The sequence below is a fragment of the Marmota monax genome, unplaced genomic scaffold (assembly GCF_021218885.2).
Source record: "Marmota monax isolate L192 unplaced genomic scaffold, Marmota_monax_Labrador192_F-V1.1 WCK01_AAM20220418_F8-fsc00246, whole genome shotgun sequence".
In the NCBI taxonomy this organism is placed as follows: domain Eukaryota; kingdom Metazoa; phylum Chordata; class Mammalia; order Rodentia; family Sciuridae; genus Marmota; species Marmota monax.
Genome location: NW_026694838.1, coordinates 302,546 through 329,009, shown reverse-complemented (window position 1 = coordinate 329,009; position 26,464 = coordinate 302,546). Strand labels below are relative to the sequence as shown.

Genomic DNA, 26,464 nt, shown 5'->3' with positions numbered 1-26,464 from the left:
CCCTTTTCTGTCCTGTACACACACGCACATGTTCTCAAGTCTTCCTCCCTCAAATGTAATCTTGTCTGCTTGCTCCACTAGTTTGTTCCCTGCTAGTTTCCATGGCCAGAATTTTATAAAGTTCCTGTCACATATTATGTACTAAATGAATTGTTTAGTTGGGGAAAAAAAACTACAGAGTACTTGTTACATGCAAGGCAAAGTGCTGTGTACTTTGGGGACAAGAGTGATACAAAATATAAACTCTGCCCTCCAGAAACTTAGGTTGGAAGCAAGATCAAAGGAGAACATGAATAATATCAGAATTAAGTTTACGCAGAGAGGGAATAAAAATTGCACCAATAGCAATCCAAAGCAAATGATTTAGCTAATCTGACAGTCTCAGGGGAGTGATGGGACACAGGTGGGGGATAAAGTTAGAAAGTTGCTTTCAGAGCAAAAGGGAGCTGGTATTGATGCAAAAAGAGCAATTCATTGTGCATACAACCCTGGGTAACCTCCAGGGCATCCGGCACATCTGTGAGCTTGACTCAGTGGATCCATGTGCAGTGAGTGTGTAAGCCCAGCTGCTGTGGCAGGCAAGGCAGTCAGGGGGAAGATACGCACATGATGTCTCTCCCAGCCAGGGGTCCCTGGCCACGGTTCCTCTGGAGGCCTTGAGACCATGTGAGATCAATCAGTTCTGACACCCAAAGGTAACTCAGGGTACACTCCCAGTGCCTACCCTTGGGTGCTCCAGGATAGGACAAGTTCTACACAGCAGCTTTCATTATGTTGATGCCTATCTCTCCAGTTCCCATCCTGAAAAAAAAAAAAAAGTTGGAGCTCCTGGTTAAACTAAATTTTCATTCTTGGAACAAACTATATTCAAACTTTTGCTCTAAAAGACATCTGGCTGGAAAAGCCACCTTTTCCTGCATTTTCTCCTCCTCCTTCTGAATCCCTTCTGGTCGTCCAGGTGCAGGCGGTGGCACCTGGGTAAGATGCTCACTTCCCACAAGAGTCTACAACAGGTGATATAGCAGAGCAGAGAGGAATCGCTTATGTGCAATAAATTAAAAAAAAAAAAAAAAAAAAACAGACTTTTCTCTGCAATTTGCTGGCTAAAATCAAATGTCTTCCTAAATGAAGGAGACCCTTCAGGAAGAAATATGTAAATGTGTAACACGACAGCACTGCTTATGGGGCCTAAAGATGTAATGGTGGGCCTTGTGCACTGTTTTGGTTGGCTGAAAGAGATGACGTGTGGAAAACTGCTTAGCAGCTTTTTGTCTCTCTCAGCCAGTTACTGTTAGCTACTGTTACTGCTACAACTGTTGTCAGATTAATGTTCTTACATCACTTGAAGTAGAAATCTCCATGTGCACTCAGGATACAAAACTGGGATGCCCCCTTAAACTCTGGAGAGTCATTATTGGCTAAAGGGACAAGGGGACTGGTAGAGAGGAAGATCCCTGGGGGAAAGGGTTTCAGAGAAAAGAGTATAGGTACAAACTGCCACGGAGAGTCGAATACTAACAGTTTTATTAAGGTATTGGGGAATGATATGAATGACTATCCTTCATGTCTGTTTTTACTAGACTATAGTCAATTGTTTAAGCATCTAGAGTTGGCCTGGTAGAGTCTCTTGACATGACATTAGAGAATGACCTCACAGTGGGCTCTGGGACAAGGAGGTTGGGTGACCCCAGTCATACCTGTAGTATAGATGAATACAGTGTTATTTTCTTAGGGCTGCCATAGTAAGTTGCCCCCAAAAGTAAGGGCTAAGAACAATGGTATATTTGTACTTCTTCACAGTTCCGGTGACCAGAAGTCCATAGTCATACAGGGCCATCCTTCCTCTGGGGACATGAGGGAAGTACCCATCATTCTCCTCTTCTAGCTTCTGGTGGCTCCGGGCTTTCCTTGACTTGTGGCCGTGTCACTCTAGTCCCTTCTCCTGAGGTGGAGTTGCTTTCTGTGTCTCAAATCTCCCTCTGCCTTTGTTTCATAAAGGGTCTGTCATTTAAAGCTCATCTGAATAATCCAGGATGATCTCCTCATGCCCAGATCCTGGTCTTGGTCACATCCCTTTTCCAAATAAGGAACCATCCAGGAACCAGGATGTGCATGTGTCCTTTTAGGAGTCACTCTTCAGCCTCCTGTGTGCCCAGAGGGATTAGGTTATAGCAAACAAAGCATCCAGGGTCAGAAGTCTGAGGAACAAAGTTGGCAAATGGTAGATCCCAACCTGAATCAAGGTGTCTATACCAGTCTTCAGTGGTTTTCCTTAATTGAATGTGTAGTTTCCTGTAGGGTTTAGAAGGTATTTTTGTCAAGTAACTGGGAACATTAAAGAAATAATTTTTGCTTTTGGGATATCCTATCTGAGATTCAACTCAAGAAATCCTTTTCAGATGATAATTTTTTTTTAAAAGATGGCTTGAAGAAGATAAAGGAATGGTAAGGCTGATGAACCATGTCAGTGTTGAAATTATGGGCAAAGATTTTTATACAGCATGGACCTTCATCCTTACCATCAGTGAGCAGCATTCATCTTTTCCTGCGTTTATTCATTTACTCAACAAATACTGAAGGCACTATGCCAGATGGTGGGCTTAGTTCTGGAGAGATGATATATTGACAAGATGAATGTGCTTCTTGCATGTATGGAACATAATACAACATGAGGAGACAGCAGCCAATAAAACTAGTGTTGTACTGAAATTTTAAAATTGCTATAAGTGAAATAAACAGTGTTGTGTAGGGAGTACGTGGGTCATCATTGCTACTTTAGGTAAAGGAAGTATAGAAGGTTTCTGTGAAACTTAGGTAAGATAGAAGGAGCCCACTATGCAAAGAGGCTAGAGAAGGCATCATTTTTTCAAACACAATGTCTCAGGGGCCAGTGAGCTTGGCATGCTCTTGGAAGAGTCAGGAAGCTGGTATGGCCAGAACTTAGTCTTGGATGAGGAGGATGGAAAGTGTAAGCCTGGCAAGTGAGACAGGCGTCATTTTTCATGTTGTAATCCAGGTGAAAGTGTGTGAATAAAATTTGAAGTGCAATGGACATGCTTTAAGTATGTGTGTATCCAGGAGGTGGAGTGATGCAATTTGCATTTCTCAAGATCTTTCGGTGAAGAATAGATTATGAGCAGGCAAGAGTGAAGCAAAGAGAACCTACCAGGAGTCATCAGTAGCATAGATTCTGTAGCAGAGGAGCATTTCTGGACTTGGGTAGTCACTGTGAATATGGAAATGAGGGAAATAATCTAAGATGTCCTTTGAAAATGGATCCTACAACACTTGGTGGATGCACTAGATGTTGGGTATGAAGAGGAAAAGTAAACCAGGAGCAAATGGATGAAGGGTTGGTGGAGAATAATAAGGAAGTAACAGTGAGAAGGGCAAGTAGGAACAAATGATGCAGAGTTCTTAGAGAACCACATTAGGTTGGAGACACACATGAGATAACCAACTGGAGGTTTCAAGGAAAACATTGAGTACCAAAGTCGAGAGCTCAAGAGAATGATGTAGCTGGTATATAAAGCTAGGAGAATGGAAATGGTCATCCAAAGAGAAGAATCTGACTCCTGTAGGAATTAGGTTGACATCTCACTGTGCCCTGATTTAAGTCAGATCAGTTTTGAACTCTACCATTTTCTATTTTGTAAATAATTTTTCCTCTGCTTCTCTAAGTCCTCTGGTCCCTCAAAGTCACACAAATAAAACAGCATTACCAAAAAGGCCTTTATATATAGAAATCAGGAAATGTCCAAGGACTACCAATATGTAAGGCCCTTGGACATCACTTAGAGGGCAATCTATCATAGGAAGGATTTGAACAGACACTCTGGGTTCTGACGAGCATTACTGCCACTTCCCCCAAACATCACATGGGTTCATGTACAGGCAGATGGAGATTGTACTTGAGGAGGTATAATTATATTAAGTTCTCTGATTTCTCTCCTGTGGGCAAGCTTACCTTGATCATTGAACTACCTCCTACTTTGCTAGTAGAGGGAGCCTGGTCCAGGACTTTCCCTGCCTCTGACCCAATTGCAATGGCAAAAACATGGTGGTAGGTGAGAGATATGGTCAAACTATACATATATAAAATTCAACTTACCAGAAACAACCTTTAACTAAACTTTGCGAGACTAGGTAAATTGAGAATTTGGAGTGACTTTGTCTTTGCATGTCTGGGTTTCTGGCTCTTAATATAGTCCTTGCCCCATAGAGTAAGTCAGTCAAAATGGCTATAGAATTTGGCTTCCTGCTGACCCCTCCTGCACACAGCCTTTTCTGTTTCTCAAATAAACCAAGCTCATTCCAACCTCAAGGCCGGCCTCATGTGCAGTTCCCTATGGTTGGAGTTCTCTTTGTCTTCCTGTAATTGGGTCCTCCTGGGATTCAGAGTTTGGATTACATGTCATCTTCCATTATGGGTCTTCTCTGACCCCTCAGTCTAGAGGCCCCACTCACTTCTAGCCCTACTTTGTTATCTCAAACTACTGTTTCATCTCCCTCCAGTAGAATAGAAGCTACATGTGGACAAAGGCCTCATCTGTCTCATCCTTCAATATCCACAGGGTTGAAAGTGTCTGGCACATAGGAGATACTCCACAGAACTCAGTTTAGTTAATAAAGGTGGCAGCAGAGCCTATATGTCAGCTGTACACTTACCTGATTATGCCCTTTTCAGAACTCTCATGAGGCAGTGTTGAGTATCCTCTCAATATTATACAGCTGGTTGCTTCTGAAGCTAGAAGTCGGACAGGTCTGCCTGGTGCCTATGTCTTTTCTTGTTACTACTACTTTTCTTGGAAGTACTGTGAGAAAGGCATGAGAATCAATAAAATATGATGAAGGGGAGTTTCCATTTTAAACCCCTTTTCACCCAGCTGAAGATATAGTCTGGACAGTTTGTAGTCCTTCAATAAGTATGAACTGAGCGTTGTTTCTGCTCAACACACTGGACCAGGTGATGGGGACACTCCTGCCCCCAGGAGTTCAAAGTGATGTTCAGCTTTTTTTTTTTTTTTTTAATTTATCAACCAATACCGAGCCCTTCTTGTGTGCCAGTCACTATTCTAGTATCAGGATCAACTACCCTCTGTCCTCTCAAATTGCTGTGCCTGATGGTCCCTTCAATGTCTGCCTTTCCATCTCCCCACTACCTATTTTTCTGGGCTCCACTTCCCAGATACAAAAAAGTATCCTTCCATTGCAGCAAAACAGACTGCCATAGTTACTCTAGGATCACATCATCTCAGCCCAGTAGTAACAGATCAGAAACTCTACTTCTCCTTGTTTCCAAAATTCTACAACCCAGAAAAGACTGATTGGTTTAGGTTTGGGTTGGGTGACTTCACTTGATCCAATCACCGAATCACCTTCCTTTCTCCTCTGTGGTCAGCAAGCCTATCAAAATCACATGGTTGGAGCAACAGGAAAACAGTTGTCCAGAGGACTCTGGTGACCAGATGGCCATCATCCTTTCTCAAAGTGTGGTTATTGATCGATTGCCCACCAGACCCTTACAATCTGGGATATTGTCTCTCCCTTATCCTTAGCATAAGGAACACAATGATAGGTTCTCATCTTTGAATCTATGAAATGATTTAAAAGAATGACCTGAAATAAATGTTCTAAAACCACATGTTTCGTAATGTATAGTTAAATACTGCTGCTACACCACACAATTCTTGAGAGCTGTTGATCTATGGACTGGGAATATTAATACTTTACCTAGCTTACCAAGCTTCTCTGATTAAATGCTATTAGATTGGGAAAGGGCTTTGAGAAGTATTAAGCAACATATAAATTCAAGGCATTTTGTTGTTAATAGTCAGCTAGGAAATGAATGCTCAGCAGAATTGCCTAAATAGACTCCTAGAGGGGTATGACAAAAAAAAAAAAAAAGGAACTTTGTAGAAAAAGTTTTAAATGGCAAGAAATACTTAGGCAGCAAAAAAACAATTTTCTAAAATGATAGGTTTAAAAAGAATGAATCAGCAATGAGTGTCGGTACAAAACATTACTTAAGTCTGAACATACTCCTGATTAAAAGTATTTTCAAGAGTGACTGCAATAGAAATAATAAAATTCTGGCCCCAACCATGTTTACTTAACCCTCCTGGCTAACCAGCATGCAAGAGCCTGAAACCACATCTCCATCAAAAGCGTTTGGCTGCCTGTAGGGCATGACATGTATCTATTCCATTGAGTGCTCTAGGGCTCATCATTTTAGGTTAGGTGTCACCTTTCTGGAAAAGGACATGTGGAAAAAAAGCCATATCCCCGACCAAGAAGTAACACTTCCATCAATCATGTGAATGAGTTAAGGCACAGGTAAATTGCTATCATGGAGACCAAGCACAGCATCTTAGAAGAGCAAGTTTTTATGTCTCTCGTAGTGCAAAGGTAGAAGGGCAGTCTGGAGAAGTTAGGCAGATCTGTAAGATCATCCCAGCTCATAAGTGGCTGCTGGTGCTGCCAGCCTCAACATGTGGGGCCCCTGCACGTCCCACCCCCACAGGGCTGCTGCATCCTTCTTGGCCAACAGGAAGAGGGTAGGAGAGGATCCAGGCAAGTAGGTTCGCATTCAAGGAACTGAGCCAGAACTTGCTGACACCACTCCTATGCATGTTCCACTGGCCCTAACACAGTTAGAAGGCCACAGCTAACCATGAGGGAGACTGAGCTCTGAAGTCGGGCAGCTGTAGAACCTGATAACACTGAAGGCATGGGAGAGGGACTATTTCTATGAGGAAGGGGAACTTGGATCCTCAGGGGCAAGAGTGGCCCCTGCTGTCATGTATCTATGGAGTTCCTGCTGTGATCCAGACACTACAAAGTCTGGCTCTGCACAAAACTCTGGCTTGCACTCCTGCATTCCAGGAGCTGCAGGCACACCCAGAAATAACTCTCCCCTGCAGAGAGTGGGAGGAGAGCAGGAAATAGAAACCCATACTCCCAAAGTTTAGGGAAGAGAGGGATATGTGTCTCTGTAAAATTTAGGGAAAAATGTAGACGGGAGATAAGATTTCAAAAGGAGCCTTAAGATTGGATAGGACTAGGTAGACTAGAAATTGGAGTTAGAATAAAGGGCTAGGAAGATGGAGACAAAGATCTTGGGTCCTCGTGGAGGGAATAACTTGCATCCCAGCTGGAACAGTTTTCATAGCTGTAGCCCTTTGAGACCATCCAGTAATGATACAAAAATGACCAGAGGAAGGTTAATATTGTTGGTTGTCTCCCCAAATCCATGTTCTCCAATTTCCTCAGTGATAAAAAATCCTAATTTTTTGATATTTTGTGCCTCTTTATTGATGTGTTTTGAGGTTTCTTTGAATTTCTAATTTTTTAAAATTTGTTTTCATTAGTTATGACAGTAGAATGCATTTATGCACTTTGATACAGCATACATAAATGGGGTATAATTTCTCATTTTTCTGATTGTACATGTAGAATTACATCAGATATGTGGTTTTGATAAATGTATACATCATCTATTGATCAAATCAGAGTAGTCAGCATATTGTCACTTCATGCATTTATCATTTATTGGTGTTATGTACATTCTAAAGCCTCCCTTCTAGCTGTTTTGAAATATAGGATACCTCGCTGTTAACCATAGTCAGCCTTCTATGCAGAAGAGTACCTGGACTTACTCCTCCCACTTTACTGTAATTTCTTCTGTGCTGAATGCTCTTGTGACATCCTTCTGTCTACGCTCCTTTTCCCCATTTCCTCCCCAATTTGTGGTCCCCACTTTTCTTCGATTTCTATGAGATTAGTTTTTTTTTATATTCCACATGTGAATGAGATCTTGCAGTACCTCTGTCTGGCTTGTATCACTTCATATAATGCCTTCCAGGTTCATCCATGCTACCTCAAATGAGAGGATTTTTTAAAATTTTTTTTAGTTGTAGGTGGACACAATATCTTTATTTTACATTTATGTGGTGCTGAGGATGAAACCCAGTGCCTCACACATGCTAGGCAAGTGCTCTACCTCTGAGCCACAACCCCAGCCCCGAGGATTGTTTTTTTTTTTTTTTTTTTTTTTAATGTCTGAATATCATTCCATTATGTATCTATACCACATTTTCCTTATCCATTCATCTATAGGTTGGGCATTTAGGTTAAATCCAAGTCTTGGCTATTGAGAAATTGCTGCCATAAATACGAGTATAGATATCTCTTTATACTGATTTCATTTCTTTTGAATATATATGCAGTAGTATGATTGACGGATCATACAGTCACTATACTTTTAATTTTTGAGAAACCACACTATTTTCTATAATGACTGTACTAAGTTACATTCTCTTGGAAAAGGTGTAAGTGTTGTCTTTTCTCATCAATGTTTGCTTTCTTGTCTTTTAGATAATAGCCATTTTAACAAGAGTCAGGTAGTCTAGCAATGCAGTTTTAATTTGCATTTCCCTAATGGCTACTGACATTGAGAATTTTTTAATTTACCTGTTGGATTTTTGTATGTCTCTTTTGAGAGAGATCTATCGAGTCTTTGTTCACATTTTAATAAGGTTATTGTGGGGTTTTTTGCTGTGGAGTTATGTAAGCTCCTTATATATTCTATATATTTAGAATATATATTTTGTCAGTTTGCAAATATTTACTCCAATTCTGGAGTCTGTCTTTTCACTGTTGATTGATTCTGCTGCTCTGCAAAAGCTCTTTAGTTTGCAGTAATCCCATTTGTCTGTTTTTGCTTCTGTTGCCTGTACTTTTATGGTCTCATTGAAAAATCTTTGCCCAGACCAATCTTATGAAGCATTTCCCTTAAGTTTTCTTCTAGTTATGTAATAGTTACATTTAGTCTTAGTTGATTTTTGACTTGTTTTTTCAGGTCTGGTAAGAGATGGGGGTCCAGTCTGAGAGAGTCCTAACTTTCCCTTGAACACATGGTCCTTCTAAGCTTTCTGTGGAGCTCTGTGTGTGGTCATGTGACCAAGTTTTGGCCAATGAGGTACAAGCAGAAGTATTGTATGCAACTTCTGGGACATACTTTTACCTAAACATTTCTTCTTACTTCCTCATCTTGCTGTCTGTAATTTATGTATATGTGATGGAAAGGCCTCTGAGAGCCATTTTGGATCAGAAGAATGAGAATTAAATCTGAAAAGATCAGAGCAGAGAGTTGAAATCAGCCTTTCCTAATGACTCCTAGAATCACAGTAAAATCCAGTCTTTCTAGGAATCCTATCTCCAGTGTTTTTTTTTTTTAAGAGCAAATAACGATATTAACAATAATAAGGTTTTTCAGGTACATAAGACAGTTATTTGAGGTTTTCTGCCACTTTCAGTCATACCAAATCCTACCTGAGAGTTTCTCAAACTCAACCATCTTCTAAATCAAACCTAACAAGGGATGAAAATTCTCCCAACAGGCAGTATATTCATTTCCTATTTCTACCACAACAAATTGCCACAAACATAGCAGCCGAAACAACACAACTTTATTATGGTTCCACAAAAAAGTCCCAGTGTGGGTCTTGCAAGGCTAGAATCAAGATATTGGCAGAGCTTTGTTCCTGGAGGTGCTGGGGACAATCCATTTCCTTCCTGTTTTAGATTATTGGCTGAATTTAGTTCCTTGTCATTATAGCAGTGGGGTACCTCATTTCCTTTCTGACTGTGAACCTATTCTCCTCTTTTAGAGGCTGCCCATATTGCTTGGCTCATGACCTCTTCTTCATCTTCAAACCAGCAACAGTGGATCATGTCCCTCTCATCCTCCTAACCTCTCTTCCTCTTATCATAGTATATCTCTGATAATCTCTTCTGCCTCCCTCTTCCCCCTTTAAGAGCCCATATGATCATATAGGACCCTCCAGGATGATCTCCCTATCTTATAGTAAGGTCTGTAACCTTAACTCCATCTGCAAAGTTCCTTCATGTAACAGATCCGTAAGTTCCAGGGATTAGGGCATGGACATCTTTAGGAAGCTATTATTGTACCTACCACGAGGAACATGAGATTCCCTCAGCACCCTCATCTCCCTGTAATGTATGATCTTATTTCAGCTGTTCTCTATGTGCACAGACACAGTGACTTAAGGGGTGACTTTCTATGGATGTTTACATATAATCCAAACACAGTCAGGAGTCCTGTCCTGGTCTAACTTTCAGGAGTAATGCAGTACCTTTCCCCAAACCTCTATGTACCATGGAAGTGATGCACCCTCTCCAAAAAGACACTAATGGAGCTTTCAGGGACCAGATTTCAGGCCAATTCACATTGGGAGCGGTTTTCTCAGGTAGGTCCTGAGTAGGTACCGGGTTTAATATTAGAGTCTCGAACTTTCCTCAGTCTAAACATAAAACTAAACTAAAGTAACTAGTACTAAAAAACAAACAAACAAACAAAAAAACCCACTAAACTGAAAAAATTACTCTTGTCTGTTGAGTGAGTTGCAAGGTGAAAATTTCTTATAGATTCTTTCAAGTTCAAGTTGAGGATAAGATTGGAAATGGGTCTGTCATATCCAAGGCAGTAATTTCAGAGAGATCAGAACAGCATAGAGATTAACAAATTCCCCCTGAAGAAAATAAGAAGATGGGGTATCACCTGTTTTAGTCAGGTTTTTGTCACTGTGACCAAAATGCCCCAAAATAACAATCTGAGGAGGGAAAGTTTATTTTGGCTCACCGTATTGGAGGTGTCACTCCATAGATGGCCAACTCCATTTCTCTGGGCCCAAGAGGAAGCAGGACGTCATGGTGGAAGAGCCCAGCAGAGGAAGGCTGATCAGCTCAGGGCAGGAAGGAAGTAGGGAGAGAAGAAGAGGGGAAAAGGGACATAGGAGAGTTGTACCCTTCCAAGGCACAGCCCCAGAGACCCCCCTCTTTCAGCCCCAGTGACCCACCTCTTTCAGCCATGCCCACCTGCCAATAGTTACAACCCAGTCAGTCCACTGAAATTAGGATGGACTGATTAGGTCACACCTCTCATAATGTAATCATTTTGCCTTTGAATATTCCCACATTAACAGAAGATTTTGGGAGACCACCTCTTATCCAAACCATAACACCATCCAAATTATCTGAACAGAACTGGGGAATGGCTATCGAGTAGTCCTCTCTTGGGAAATCAACTTGAAGACCAACTCTGGTCTTTGTACCAGGAAGGAAGGCATTTCAATGATGTTACTAGAATACAAATTTCAAGAAGACCAGAATCTTGCTGTTTCTTTTATCCCTAGCTTTAGGAGTACTATTTTTCTCAGAGTAATCAACAAATACATATTTGCATAATAAATGAATATGTTGGTTGATGGGAACCCAAGTCATCCTTTAATACCCCCACAACTAAGCAAAATTACCTAGCAGTAGATAAAACTTGTGCTTTGAAATCAGACATGGATTCAGGTCTTATCCCTGTCATCTATTCTACCAGCGTATTTCCTGAGAACTTACTTGAGACTGTTTGCTGTCTGTAACTTGTAGCCAATGATTACTATTTTGCTTTGTGAAGTTTCATTAAGATAGTATGTAGAAAGTGCTCAGCACAGTACTTCGCAGTGCTCAAACTAGCTCTTTGTGTGAGTAAAAATCCTCAGCTTCTGCTAACATGGGTCTCCCCTCGATTTTCAAATTTAATTTCCACCACATGCCTCTGCTTGTATTAGTTGGCTTCTCCATCCAGCATTTCATGTATCACTATGAATATATGCAGGCGCAGAATAACAGGACGAAGGCAAGGTGTTATCTTCTTCATGAAACTAACCACCACTGTGGCCTTAGTCACAAGTCAGCTCTTAAGTTTAGAATTTTTGAATGCTGGTTACATCATCTGTGTATTCGTCACATACCAGGCCTCACTGCATCCAACATGATTTAGAAACAACATGTTTGGGATGGATGGTTGGGTAGGTGGGTGGGTGAATGGTTGGATTGAAGACTCTTAACGTTCTCTGGCAGCTCCACAGTAATTTCTTATCTTTACACCCCTGACGAGGCAGCATAGCTTCTTGCACATGCTAGACACTGAGAGTTGGATGGAGGAGAAGAAAAATCAGAAAGAGAGAGAATGAAGACCAATCCCCACCTGCAATCATTCTCCTTTCAGGGCATCCTGTTGAAAAATGTTATTGAGTCGAGAAGTGGGGAGTTGACAGCCACTCTCTGGACTCTCTCCCAGGGCCTTTTTAGAACAGAAAAGTTAATTATGGAACCAGATTAACAGTTTCTTTTTTGATACAGTCAAAGTAAAACCAGCAGGATGCAATTTAGCTCTTCCCCACTTTCCAAATAGCAGCAAATTTTCATACAAAACAAAGAGACACTTGAATTGCAAATTACTTGGAGAATCAGCTAGCAACCCCAATGGAAGAATATTTCTGCTGCTTTCAAAGGCAAGGCTGTTGCCTTTTCAGGTTTAACCATGTAGTGGGTCCTTCACGAAGGCCTGGGTACCTTGCGGCTTGCACTCTTGGTCACGTGGGAAGGAGGAGCAATTCCTGAAGGTTCACTGGAGTGCTCCCGTGTGATCTTGTGACTCAGAACATTTGCCTGTTCTCCAGATCACCTCTGATGCTCACAGGGTCGTCCTTTACTCACAGAATGAGACACTGTAGAGGTCATCTCATTCTCAGGTGGCAAGGGCAACTGACATAACAAATGGAACCAGGGGTGGGTGAAGACTGGGATGAGCTACATGACCATTATTGTGCAGGAATTCTGGACCATCGTTGGTTGACGCTAGGCAGTTCTGAAAAGTCTGTAACCTGGATTAACTGAGTTATTATTTGTGGTTTTTGCATTTAATTAATAAAAGAAAAAAAAGTACCATCTATTGACTGGATATGGCCTGTGGCTCACCAGTTTATAATTTCCAATCTAACACAACTTCCTTGTTTAAAACTGAGGTCAAGCCAGGTGCGGTGGCACACACCTGTAATCCCAGCGGCTTGGGAAGCTGAGACAGGAGATCGAGAGTTCAAAGCCAGCCTCAGCAAGAGTGAGGCCCTGTCTCTAAACAAAATACAAAATAGGGCTGGGGAGGTGGCTTAGTGGTTGAGTGCCCCTGAGTTCAATCCCCAGTATCCCCCCCAAAAAAAGAAACTGAGGTCAAGAGAAAAAATTGATGTATAAAAGATCACAAAGTAACTGAATTTTCTGGCATCTCTTCTGTTGCTTGGTTAATATAGCAATTTTCCTTCAGTCCTTGCCCCTGGCAATACAACAGGGCAGCTTCATTTTCACCAGAGCATTTATAAATTTTTTTCTGATTTAAATAATATTCTGCAGAAAGTTTGAAAGATAGATGACGAAAAGTAGATCACAATCACATGGTGATTTTATTGGTGGAGGGACTGGACTGGAGGCTGGAGTGGGAACCTAGCTGAACCCAGGCTGTTTCCAGGGCAAGGTGGCATCTCAGTTGAGTTAGTCCTAAACAGGCAGTAGGAAATTAGGAAAGAGTTTGAAATCACATATGCTAGGTGAAAGAAGCAAGTAACGGAGGCCAGACAGGGAATATGCAAGTGAGGAAAATGTGCCTTGCTCACAGGATGTAGGTGCTGCTCAGACTCACCCTGTGCCATCATATAGGAATGCAGACACAGCTAGCAGCCCTTCTCATTCTTTATATGAAATACCAAATATTTTATGTGCAAATTTGTAATATTTAAATGCCCAGTTTTTGGTAAATAAGAGTCAAATGGATGAATTTCATGATTGCTTTTACTATTTCTATAAGGAATGCCATTAGGATTTTGATTGGAATTGCATTAAATCTATATAGTGCTTTTGGAAGTATGGTCATTTTGATAATATTAATTCTGCCTATCCAAGAGCAAGGTAGATCTTTCCACCTTCTAAGGTCTTCTTTGATTTCTTTCTTTAGTGTTCCGTAGTTTTCATTGTAGAAGTCTTTCACCTCTTTAAGTTGATTCCTAAGTTTGGTGTTTTTTTTTTTTTTTTTTTTTTTGAGGCTATTGTAAATGGGGTAGTTTTCCTCGTTTCCCTTTCTGAGGATTTGTCACTGATGTACAGAAATGCCTTTGATTTATGGATGTTGATTTTATATCCTGCTACTTTGCTGAATTCATTTACTAGTTCTAGAAGTTTTCTGGTAGAATTTTTTTGGATCTTCTAGGTATAGAATCATATTGTTGGCAAATAGTGCTAACTTGAGTTCCTCTTTTCCTACCCGTATACTTTTAATTTTTTTTTTTGTCTAATTACTCTGGCCAGTGTTTCAAGAATTATGTTAAATAGAAGTAGTAAAAGAGGGCATCCTTGTCTTGTTCCAGTTTTTTAAAGGGAATGCTTTCAATTTTTCTTCATTTAAAATGATGTTGGCCTACATCAATGATCATAGCGGCACAATTCACAATAGCTAGACTGTGGAACCAACCTAGATGCCCTTCAATAGATGAATGGATAAAAAAAATGTGGCATCTATACACAATGGAGTACTACACAGCAATAAAAAATGACAAAATCATAGAATTTGCAGGGAAATGGATGGCATTAGAGCAGATTATGCTAAGCGAAGCTGGCCAATCCTTAAAAAACAAATGCCAAATGTCTTCTTTGATATAAAGAGAGCAACTAAGAACAGAACAGGGAGGAAAAGCATGAGGAAAAGATTAACATTAAACAAAGACGAGTGGGGGGGAGAGAAAGGGAGAGAGAAGGGAAAGCATATGGAAATGGTAGGAGACCCTCAATGTTACACAAAATTACATAGAAGAGGATGTGAGGGGAAAGGGGGGGGGAAACAAGGGAGAGAATTGAACAACAGCAGATGAGGTAGAGAGGGATGATGGGAGGGGAGGGGAGGGGGATAATAGGGGAAAGGAAAGGTAGCAGAATACATCAGTCACTAATATGCCATTATGTAAAAATGTGACTGTGTAACTGATGTGATTCTGCAATTTGTATTTGGGGTAAAAATGGGAGTTCATAACCCAATTGAGTCAAATGTATGAAAGATGTTATATCATGAGCTTTGTAATGTTTTGAACAACCAGTAAAAAAAAAAATGATGTTGGCCTGGGGCTCAGCAGAGATAGCTTTTACGATGTTGAGATAGGTTCCTGTTATCCCTAGTTTTTCTAGTGCTTTGAACATGAAGGGGTGCTGTATTTTGTCGAATGTTTTTTCTGCATCTAATGAGATGATCATATGATTCTTATCTTTAAGTCTATTGATGTGATGAATTACATTTATTTATTTATTTATTTTTCTTTTTTTATTGGTTGTTCAAAACATTACAAAGCTCTTGACATATCATATTTCATACATTTGATTCAAGTGAGTTATGAACTCCCATTTTTACCCCGTATACAGATTGCAGAATCACATTGGTTACACATCCACATTTTTACATATTGCCATACTAGTGACTTTTGTAATGAATTACATTTATTGATTTCTGTATGTTGAATCACCCTTGCATCCCTAGGATGAACCCAACTTGGTCATGGTGCACTATATTTTTTATATGTTTTATATTCAATTTGCCAGAATTTTATTAAGAATCTTTGTATCTATGTTCACTAGAGATATTGGTCTGACGTTTTCTTTCTTTGATGTGTCTTTGTCTAGTTTTGGAATCAAGGTGATATTGGAAATAGTACTGGGAAAACTGGAAATCCATATGCAACAAAATAAAATTAAACCCCTATCTGTCACCATGTACAAAATTCAACTCAAAGTGGATCAAGACTTAAGAATTAAACCAGAGATACAGCACCTATTAGAAAAAGTAGGCCCAAATCTCTATCATGTCAGATTAGGCCCCTACTTCCTTAATAAGATTCCTATAGCACAAGAATTAATATCAAGAATCAATAAATGGGATGGATTAAAACTAAAAAGATTCTTCTCAGCAAAAGAAACAATCGAGTGAATAGAGAGCCTACATTTGGGGAGCAAATTTTTACCACACTCTAATCAGATACAGCACTAATCTCTAGGATATATAAAGAACTCACAAATCTTAATACCAAAAATACAAATAACCCAATCAATATATGGGCCAAAGAACTGAACAGATATTTCTAAGAAGATGATATCTAATCAATCAACAAATACATGAAAAAATGTTCAACAACTCTAGCAATTAGAGAAATGCAAATCAAGACTACTCTAAGATTTCATCTCACTTCAGTCAGAATGGCAGCTATTAAGAATACAAACAGGGGCTGGGGTTGTGGCTCAGCAGTAGAGCAATTGCCTAGCATGTGCAAGGTCCTGGGTTTGGTCCTCAGCACCACATAAAAATAAATAAGTAAAATAAAGGTATTATGTCCAACTACAACTAAAAAATATTTTTTTAAAAAAAGAATACAAACAACAATAAGTGTTGACGAGGATGTGGGGGAAAGGCACATTCATACATTGGCTGCACCAATTTGCAGTCCCACCAGCAATCTGGAAAGCAATATGGAGAATCCTTGGAAAACTGGAAATGGAAACACCATTTGACCCAGCTATCCCACTCCTCTGTCTATACCCAAAGGACTTAAAAACCACATACTACAGGGACACAGCCACATCAATGTTTATAGCAGCACAATTCATAATAGCTAAACTGTAGAACCAGCCTAAATGCCCTTCAGTAGATGAATGGATTAAGAAGCTGGAATATATACAGAATGGAATATTATTCAGCATTAAAAGAGAATAAAATTTTGGCATTTGCAGGTAAATGGATGCAGTTGGAGACTATAATGCTAAGTGAAGTTAGCCAATCCTATAAAACCAAATGCTGAATGTTTTCTCAGGTTTAAGGGTGCTGGTTCATAAGATTGGGGGGGGGGGTCTGGGAGGATTACATGAACTCTAGATAGGGCAAAGGGGAAGGTGGGGAAGGGAGGGGGCATGAGGGAAGGAAAGATGATGGAATGAGATGGACATCATTACCCTAAGTACATGTGTGAAGACATGAATGGTGCGACTCTACTTTGTGTACAACCAGAGATATGAAAAATTGTGCTCTATATGTGTCAAATGAATTCTAATGCATTCTGCTGTCATATATAACAAATTTAAATTTTAAGAAGGAAATGCTGTGCTGAAGCTAATCTATACCAGTTCATGAGAGCCAAGTGTTAAATTATCAACAATATTTCAACCCAATTTTTAAACAGCCTAATAATTAAATTGTGTAACAGATGATCTTCAAATGTTTTTAAAAAAAGTCAAAACTGATACCAAGTGGCAAGATTTTGGCTCTGAACTTCCTCTTTGTGACCTGTGCTTAGTGGCTCCCTGAGGGTATATGGGGCCCTGGGCAGCTAAGTGAGCTGGGTGAAGGGTTTGCTTGTGATCAGTGCAGTCACAGGTCAGGAGTGAGAGACCTGTATCCTGCATGGAGATGACCTGGTCAGGACCCAAACTTAGGGCATCAGGCCCCTGTGGGGAGGGGATTTCAACCAAAGCCAGCCTACAGCTGGACAGATCCTTCAGGGAGAAGATGTGCTCAAATCCAAAACAGATGTAGCCTTTGAGAGAGAGAGTGTGAGTGAGAGAGTGTGAGAGTGTGTACACACATATACAATCTTCTCCTTGCTAAAATAATAGATCATCTCCCTTGGCAACTCTAAAAGACATCTTCATTTTCTTTAAAGGAGAAACATTCAAAGTCAGAAGCACTCAGAGACAACAAATGTGGCAACTTTGCATTTTACTTTAATGAATCAATGAGTAGGAAGCAGAATGAAATGGAAGGAATCTTGAATGTGGGTCCTGGACCTCCCCATCCTGACCCCTCTCTGAGCTTCCATTTCTCACTCTGTAGAGTGAGAACTATGACACCTGTCTTATCTCCCTAGGTAGATGAGGATATTTGATAGAAAGAGACAAAAACCCAACTGCCTTAAGGGGGGGAAAAAAAGTTCAAATTGGTTTGTTCTACTGAAAAGTTCAAGCATTCCAACTGTAGCTGAATCTAGGACCTGAATATCAAGGTCGTGTGCATTTTGTTTGAAACTTCAGTCTCAACGCCCCCAGTGCTCCAGGAACTCATCCCCACCAGGCCATCTGCAGTGGCAAGAGATGTTCCCTTCCCCTGAATTGTCAACACAGTGTTAGGACTGACTTTTACTGGCTGCAATCAAGTCCCATGCCCATTCCTGAACCCATCAATGTGGCAAAGAAGATGAAATATGCTGAGCGACTGGACCAATACACGTTCTGTGGAGCAATGAGGCACTTAGCTTGGAACATGATTTCTCTTCCGGATAGTGGCAGATGAAATAGTAGACCTGATGCTCTGCTAGGAATAAACCATTCCCATTGAAAGAACTTCCTGGGAAAAGGAAGCAGCCCAGCCTGCTCTATGAGGTTTATTTAAAACTAGAGTCATCCAGCTGGTGAGAACAGGGCAAAATACTTAATTACTGCCTGGTGCCAAAATGAGATGGTCTATTTTATATATATTTTCTCTCCTGTGTCTTTCAGGCTTGCTTTGACAGAATCAAGAGTGACAGAGGACACTTGTTTCATTGAAAGCAAGAGGGTGAATAGTGAGTAGTTTTTCTTATTATTCATAAGTGGTAGGATATATACTCCTTTCCAATGCCAAGATGAGCTTCATTAAACTACAATTCCTTCCCCTGATCCATTTAAACAGATCTCATCCAGCCTCGTTGGAATATCGCATATCATAGCTTAAGTTTCTTTTTTTCTAATTTATATGTGTTCTTCAGAGCATTAATGGGACTGCCATGGTACATGTCACTTAAGATATGTTCTTCATTGCAAGTAACAGAAGATGCCGATTCCAAGTGGTTCAGTAAATTTTTAAAAGTTACTCTTAAAACAAGAAGTCGTAATATAGGGACAGGTTCCTTGGAGCTAAATGGAGTAGATCAACACTGTTGACAATACCTAGATTTAAACATCTTCAGAAGGATCTCTCTTCATTTGCCTTTCTAGAAAGTCTCCAGGGAATTACTACTCACATTCATTTGTCAGAGTGGGTCACATCCCTTGCATCAAAGTGTACTGGGCCACCAGGATTGGCTTAGACAAAGCATTAGTCTCTTGCTAGGGTTAGGAATGGAGCCCAAATCCCCTAAAGCACATGGTTACATAGAGAAAAGTGAATATCTGAATAAAATTTAAGTCTAGAAATAAAAAAAAAGATGAATGTTGTGAAAGCAAACAATAGAATGTGCTAGAAGGTGATGCTGTGTAAATCTTGGCCTATATGGGTACACCCCAAGTCCTAAGACCTCCTAACTCCATCTCTGATGAAAAAAGTAAGCACTCAGCCTTGGCTAACCTCCCCTCAAGCCATGGGTAAAATTAAAGAAATACTTAGAAATGCTTTTGACTCTGGAAATAAAACCCAAGGCATTATCATTATACCATATGCAGACTGTTTCTCCAATTTGCATAATTATAAACTCTCCCTCAAAGAGTAAACATTGATTGCTGCCAACTTAAAAAAAAAAAAAAAAAACAACTACAAAGTAGTATTAAATATGCATTGCTAATTTGACTTTCTGATTTGTCTAAGAGCTTCACAAAGACATGCACAACTCCACGGATATTGAGTACTTAATAAAACCTTCCACCTGTCTGAAGTCAACAGGAAAAGAAAAGCTAAATACCAGTTTTTTAGCTAAAGAGTGAGTCGATGCTGGAAAATTACCTGTGGGAGTTCATTCTATTAAATGACTCTGATTTATTCTTCTATGCATTGACTGCCACCGTTCAAGCAATGGCTTTGTTCAGCCAAAGGAAGGTAATATTTCCTCAGGATGTCTCCATTCAGTTTTAAAAGTCTCCTGTGAACTGGACATATATTTAGACAATTATAGGAAGTGATTCAATTGATGCAGGAAGACTTTCCTGCCCCAGAAGTCTATCTCATTGATTTGCTTCAATAACCACAATAATTCTGGATTGGGCTTTGAAGTTCCTTGCTATAGTGTAAATATGCTACCTGGACAATATTTTCAATATGATAGTTCACCAGTTAGTACCCAAAATGCCTAAAATACAGAATATAGATGTACATAGAAGAAGACTGGAGTTGTATTACAAATCACATTTAAAATATATGTGTATGATAATGAATACATGTGATAGGTATATCTGTGTTCATACATATCTATGTGCCATGTTACGTAAGGGTGCTCCTTTTATACAAGCTATTTTATAGCCTGCTTTTTAAGTTCGACAACACATTTTTGCAATCTGTGTATGCACGTGTATTATGTATGTCTATCTTTTTATGGTTGATTAGTACTGCTTTTTGGGAATTAATGGTCATTTATCTACCCACCTATTATCTGTCATTTCTGCTTATATTTTTACTATTTTAAAGTAAACCGAAGCATTCTTCTGCACAGAGATTTTTCTCCACACATATGGCTTTCTTCTGGAAGGTTAATCACTATCAGTATGGGGTCACTCAACTGGGTCTAGGGCTGGAGCAATGAGGTGCCTGAGGACTACCAGAATATGGTCTCTGAGTCTTCTGGACATGAGGGCTCAGGTTCCTACAGAAAAGTCTAAATGTCAGGAGCAGAAAAATGAGGACAAAGTACACCAATAATAATAATAAGAGATTTGCTGATATGACAGGCAACCTACCTGTCTTTGTGTTTACTAAATAATGTCTCTCTACCCTTTGTCGAGACTCTGCAGACTCACTGTGGGCAGAAATGAGCTCTGTTTTCTGTGGTGATTATTGCTCACCAATGTACAGTGAGTGCCTAGAATATTTATATTACCATGTATATGTATTTTTTGGCAACCACCTGTATGGGTGGAATATTCCAGTAAAAGTTATGACCATACAAATACACATGTGGATGTCCCTCTTTTCCTGTTACCAAAATGGTTCACCCTCTGTCTGCACTTTTTTATTCACTTTATTATTTCTTGGAGATGGTGTTCCTTTAGTATGTTTAACTTATCATTATTTTCAATGGCCACATAATGTTCTACAGTATGAATGCATCAAGTTTATATAACCAGTGTCCTATAGATGGATACTTAGGTTGATTCTGATTGTTTGCTTTTATAAATAATGCTGTGATAAATATATCCCTTAAAGAATTGCTTTTGGAAAGCACTGGACTTTCACCGTTGGTATCAATGGCTTTTTTTCTGATATCGTAAGAACCACGTAGTCATTGCTAGGGCCAGATTGGGGGAGTGGCATTGAAGAGCAGGAACATTTGATCCCCCGTTGTACTTCTCCAATGTAATTCTTCTACAGTGATTCCCTTGTTCCAGTCCTGGGTGCCTTAGCTGATCAAGTCCCAGAAAGCAACTAAGAGAGCACTGTGGCTTTTCTGGAAGACTAGAGACTTCCATCTTTGGACTTCTCAATACAATTGTGGGAGATGCATGTAAGACTGCTCCCATGGGCCAGCTGCCAGGCTTCATCCAGAGTGGCACAGATGTCCCTGAACAGTGGCAGCATGATGTGGCAGGAGAGCACCAGCTGCAGGTCGGCATGATTGACTCATGTGGGTGTTTCCCCAAATCAAGACACTGTCACCAGGAAATGGGGGAGTAAACACTGGAATGGCACAAACCATACACTCTTTGGATGTTGACCCTTAGTCACCATTGCTCATGTGGCTTTGACATTTGTGGCCTCTCTAGTCGTCTTTCCTCATAGGCACTAAATGCTTTGAACTTTCCCCAGGTTTGTGGTTGGACACTACATATTGGGACATGAGGTCTCAGGCACCTGCCTTTATTTCTTTAATCCCCATCTTGTGAGATCACACAGAGTTCTCTAGATGTGGCAATCCACCCTCTTGCCTTCTGGCTAGCTGGATGTGGGCATGATTAACAGCTGCAAAGCTGGAATGCCTTCTGAAGACACATAGTATTCTGGGCCAAAAACACACACACTGAAACCTCAGCCTGAGTTCTGACTGGGTGAGGTTTTCAAATGCAGGCATATTGTTATAAGAGTGGAGTTGACTAGGCAGACTAAATCTTCCCCTCATTTCTGGTGTTGTGGGGGTGGGGGGAGGAACCAAAGCCTGTATATAACAACACAAGTGGCAATGGGCTACCTTTGAGTTCCTGTTTTGCCCCATAGTCTGTATGAGGTGTAGAGCATGGTGATTAAGCATAAGGAACCAGTCTAACAGGGTTGGGACTCCATCTCCACCCCTCAGTAGCCGTGTTGCCCTGGCACGTGTCCCAACCTCTCTGAACATCAATCAGAACATCTGCAAGACCACGGTAACAGTACCTACCTGGTAGAGCTATTGAAAGGATCAAATGATGTAGGCCATAGAAAGTACTTAGCCAGGGCCTGGCACAGAGCAAGCGCACCGAGCTAGCTGACAAGTTGTATAGCTCTCCCTGCAAGATCGTTTCTCCCTGTTTCTTAAGTGTGCAGAATCGGAATCAGAGAAGATAAATAACTTGCCCAAGACCAAAAGTAGCCGGACTGGGATTCAAACTTAGGACCATCTGCCTCATTAATTGTTCAGATATTTATTGTTATTCTCATATGCACTGGGGATAGGGAAACAAATGACCAAGACACACTCCTGCCCCCTCCTCCCCCGGAGCTCACAGCCTGAGGAGAGGCCAGGAGATTCCCTGACATATCTATTCATTCATTCTCTTTGTAAAGCTTTCCAGAGCCCTTATTGGAAATGCCTCTGGAGATTATTGACGATAACTGCAGTAACTGATATTTATTTGGTACTGTTAAGTGCTCATCTACTCTCCCCAGCAGCCCTGTAAGGCAGGTACAAGTATCATCCCCATTTTACAGATTAAGTAACTAAGGCTTGAAAAGGACAAAACACCTTGTTAAGCTCACAGATAGAATGTGGTGGAGCTGGGATATGAAATGGGTGCAGACTGGCATGCTGTAGTATGCTATTTAAAGGATTCAGGGTGACTTGTGACTATCTCTGAGGCAGACTTCATAGAATCACATATAAGCTCTGTCCTATATTTGATCCCCAAGCTCCTGCTGTTCTACCCTCAGATCTAAAAATACTCCAATCAGTACCAGGAAGCAGGACTTATACTAAGTACTCCTTAATTGCATTTTTAAAGACCCCTGTATCAAGCTCAGCTAGGTCCACCAGGGGCCACTGCCCACCCACATGGGATCGTGGTCATGGAGTTTGCCTGGGCCAGGTGCAGATAGGCATGACCTGGGCAGACAGAACGAGGGAGTCTGGCCGGCCGACACCGCCATGGCCTGGTGACTTCTGCAGAGCCACCGCAAATCACAGAGAGGACTGTTCACAGGAGTCAAACAGACTTCAGTTCTGCCTCCCTGAATTCTAAGATGCATCTGAATCTCTCCAGGTGCCTGGTGGGTCCAGGGAGCCACCGTGATTTTTCCCTACTCACTGGCTTTATTCATGGCTCACAGTTACTGCCAGTGGGGGCGTGGGGGCTGCGTAGCCCCAAGACACTGAGAGATTGTTGACTAGGAGTGAAAACAAGGCAGAGAAGAGAGGCTCCCTGCAGAAAACAAAGCGGACTCGCCCTTCACAGACAAAGGCAGAGGCCACCGGGAGCCTGAGCTTAGGTCTACATCGCTTGCAAGACAGAACACCTAGCAGAAAGCAGAGGCTAGATTTGTATTCTGGTTCCCAATCTGAAATTGAGAAATCTAATGCATAGAATCCTTCTCAGATCAACTCCACGCCTGCCTCCCCGGCTAGACAATCACCTCAGGAAGACACACAGAAGGTCCTAGGACTGTGCTACAGAGGAGCAAGTTAATAGAGTCATACGGGTCTCCTTGAAGCCTCACAGCACCAAGGGAGGGGACATGGGACATTTTAAACTCATTTTACACATGTACAAATTCTGAATATCCAGACAGGCTACTAGATCTGCCCAAAGTCATGCAGCAATCTGATGGAAGGAAGACAAATAAATCTCTGATACCTCTGCCCTCGCACACACTTAGACTTCAGCTGCTACTTCGGGGGAAATGTGATCATGCATGGAGGGTGCTGGCCTGGCCAGAGCAACCTCAGAAGCACTCAGTCCTCAGTGGCTGCCATTCCATTGCTGAGTCTTCCAGTCACTCTTCCTGCATGGCAAAGCTGGACACCAGTGTCACCTATTTTGTATGTGCACCTGCGGGGATTATATTGGTGAAGTTTGTGTTGAGCCACGTCCTCAATTAGCGCCCTTAGGAAAGCCTGCTGCACTTTCCCTACCTATAGAGGGAAAGAGTAAATCGGGAATCTATACATGAATAACAACAAGAAGAAATATCTATGATAATTCCACAAAAGGTCAGTTTTTATAATGGCGGATGGCCCAACAGCCTTCAGAGTCACCATTCTAGCTTTTTGTAAAGTAGCTGTGGTGCTGTTCATAGAAACACTGGGCATTTACCTAGACAGATTTTGCAATTGTGCATCAGAGGGGCTTAGTCTGCATGGAAAAAGAATGTTTTCCTGTCCTGTGACCACCTGCTAATACAGATCGTGTCCCAAACCACTCTCACCTGAAACTTGACACTACATTGCTAAAGAGTGAACTGTAGAAGGGTGGTCAAGGGTCAGCTGGAATTAGGTTTGAGACCTAGATCTGCCATATTGTGATGCCTAAAAAAATATTAACCACTTCCAAGACTAATTCTTCAACTGTAAGATGGAGCTGCTAACATATCTAACAAATAGCTCTCTTAACAAATAGTATTTAATTGAATCAAAGAGCATCCCCATTCATATTAGGAGCAATAGTAGTATCATTTTAATATAACTGAAAGGAATCCTCACCCAGAGATTCCCACACTGGCTGAACATAAGCATCACATGGAATACTTTCTAAAATTATATATGGCTGGGCCCCACACCTGTTAACTGTGCAGCCTGATTTAATATCCTCAGCATCCGAGACTTCCTTTCCTTTGATAAGCATATATAAAAATCTATCTAGGGCTCAAATGGAGTGCTTCCATTAGCCAAGACTACAAGTGTTTTTCAAAATCCCTGAGTCTAGAGACCAAGCTTCAGTACTTTTTAGAGATGCTCAGACAATTATTTTTATTTTTTGTGCCGGTACTGGGGATTAAACACAGGGGCACCCAACTACTGAGCCACATCCCCAGCCCTTTTTTGTATTTTATTTAGAGACAGGGTCTTACTGAGTTGCTTAGTGCCTCACCATTGCTGAGGCTGGCTTTGAACTTGCAATCCTCCTGTCTCAGCCTCCTGAGCCACTGGGATTACACTATGCCTGGCCTCAGACAATTCATAAGCAGTCAGATGAATATCAGTACTTAGGGTCATTTTGGAGAGCCACTGAACTGAGCCCTAAAGAGGCTAAGCAACTCTCAGGTCATAGGACAATAACACTCAACAGCAAATGGTAATAAGAATGACAAATACAAACTCCCTCTTTCTGATTTCCAAGGTAATAACCTTCTTACCAAATCAGCACAACAAAAACTAAGAGAACAGGCAAGTTTTTGTTGTCTTAGGTGGACTAGATGACCATAGTCTTCCAAGCGTTTCAGTAGTTTAAATCCATCAATAGATTTCTACCTGAGGCCTTACCTGTGGATTTCAGTTTAAATGACAGACCCAGTGATATTTTGGGATCTCAGCGTTTCAAAGTATTGCTGACTTTCCCTAGGCAAGGCTGGCTTTTTAGGACCTGAGATTATAGCCCAGGTATCACAGCTACATCCCATGGATACCACCTCTAGTTAGCTTCCTGAATCATAATAGTGCCCAGAAGGGAATGAGCAGATCAGAAGAACAAATCTGGCACATAAATCCATAAGGAATAGGACACATTGCAGGCATAATCTGAAGATGGTATTTAGAAGAGCTTGTAGAGAGAAGGGAGTCCTCATACACACTGTTAGTTAATTAATACAGCCATTATGGAAAACTGCATGGAGTCTCCTCAAAAAACAAAACAAAACAAAAACAACAACAAAAAGATACTATACAGCAGTTCTACCTCTGGGTATTTGTCTGAAAGATCTAAAATCAGCTTTTCAAAGAGCTATCTGAACCCCATACACCACTGTTCACAGTAGCCAAGGTACTGAATTCACATGGTATCTACCAACAGATGAGTGAATAAGAAAAATGTGGTACATACATATGCAATTGAATGCTATTCAGCCTTTTTTATTAAATTAAATTATTTATTCTATTATACATGATGGCAGAATTCAATTCATTTCATATTGTACATATAGAGCACAATTTTTCAAGTCACTGATTGTACACAAAGTATTTTCACCCCTTTTGTGTCTTCATACATGTACTTAGGGTAATGATGTCTAACTCATTCCACCATCATTCCTACCCATTTGCCGCCTCCCTTCCCTTCCCTTCATCCTATCTAAAGTTCCTCCATTCCTCCCATGCTCCCTGCCATCACCATTGTGAGTCAGCATCCTCATATCCAAGAAAACATTCGGCCTTTGGTTTTTTGGGATTGGCTTGCTTCACATGGCATTATATTCTCCAACTTCATCCATTTACCTGCAAATGCCATGATTTTA

At 40.9% G+C, this 26,464-nt stretch overlaps 1 protein-coding gene across 1 annotated transcript in view; it reads left to right on the top strand.

Annotated features, from left to right (window-relative positions):
- The window catches only part of Atp10b (ATPase phospholipid transporting 10B (putative)), a 335,264-nt gene that overhangs the window by 122,232 nt on the left and 186,568 nt on the right, over positions 1-26,464 (top strand). The window contains exon 3 of the mRNA XM_046426272.2: positions 18,430-18,494. The gene's annotated coding sequence lies outside the window, so the exon portion shown is untranslated. The remainder of the gene's footprint in view (positions 1-18,429; positions 18,495-26,464) is intronic.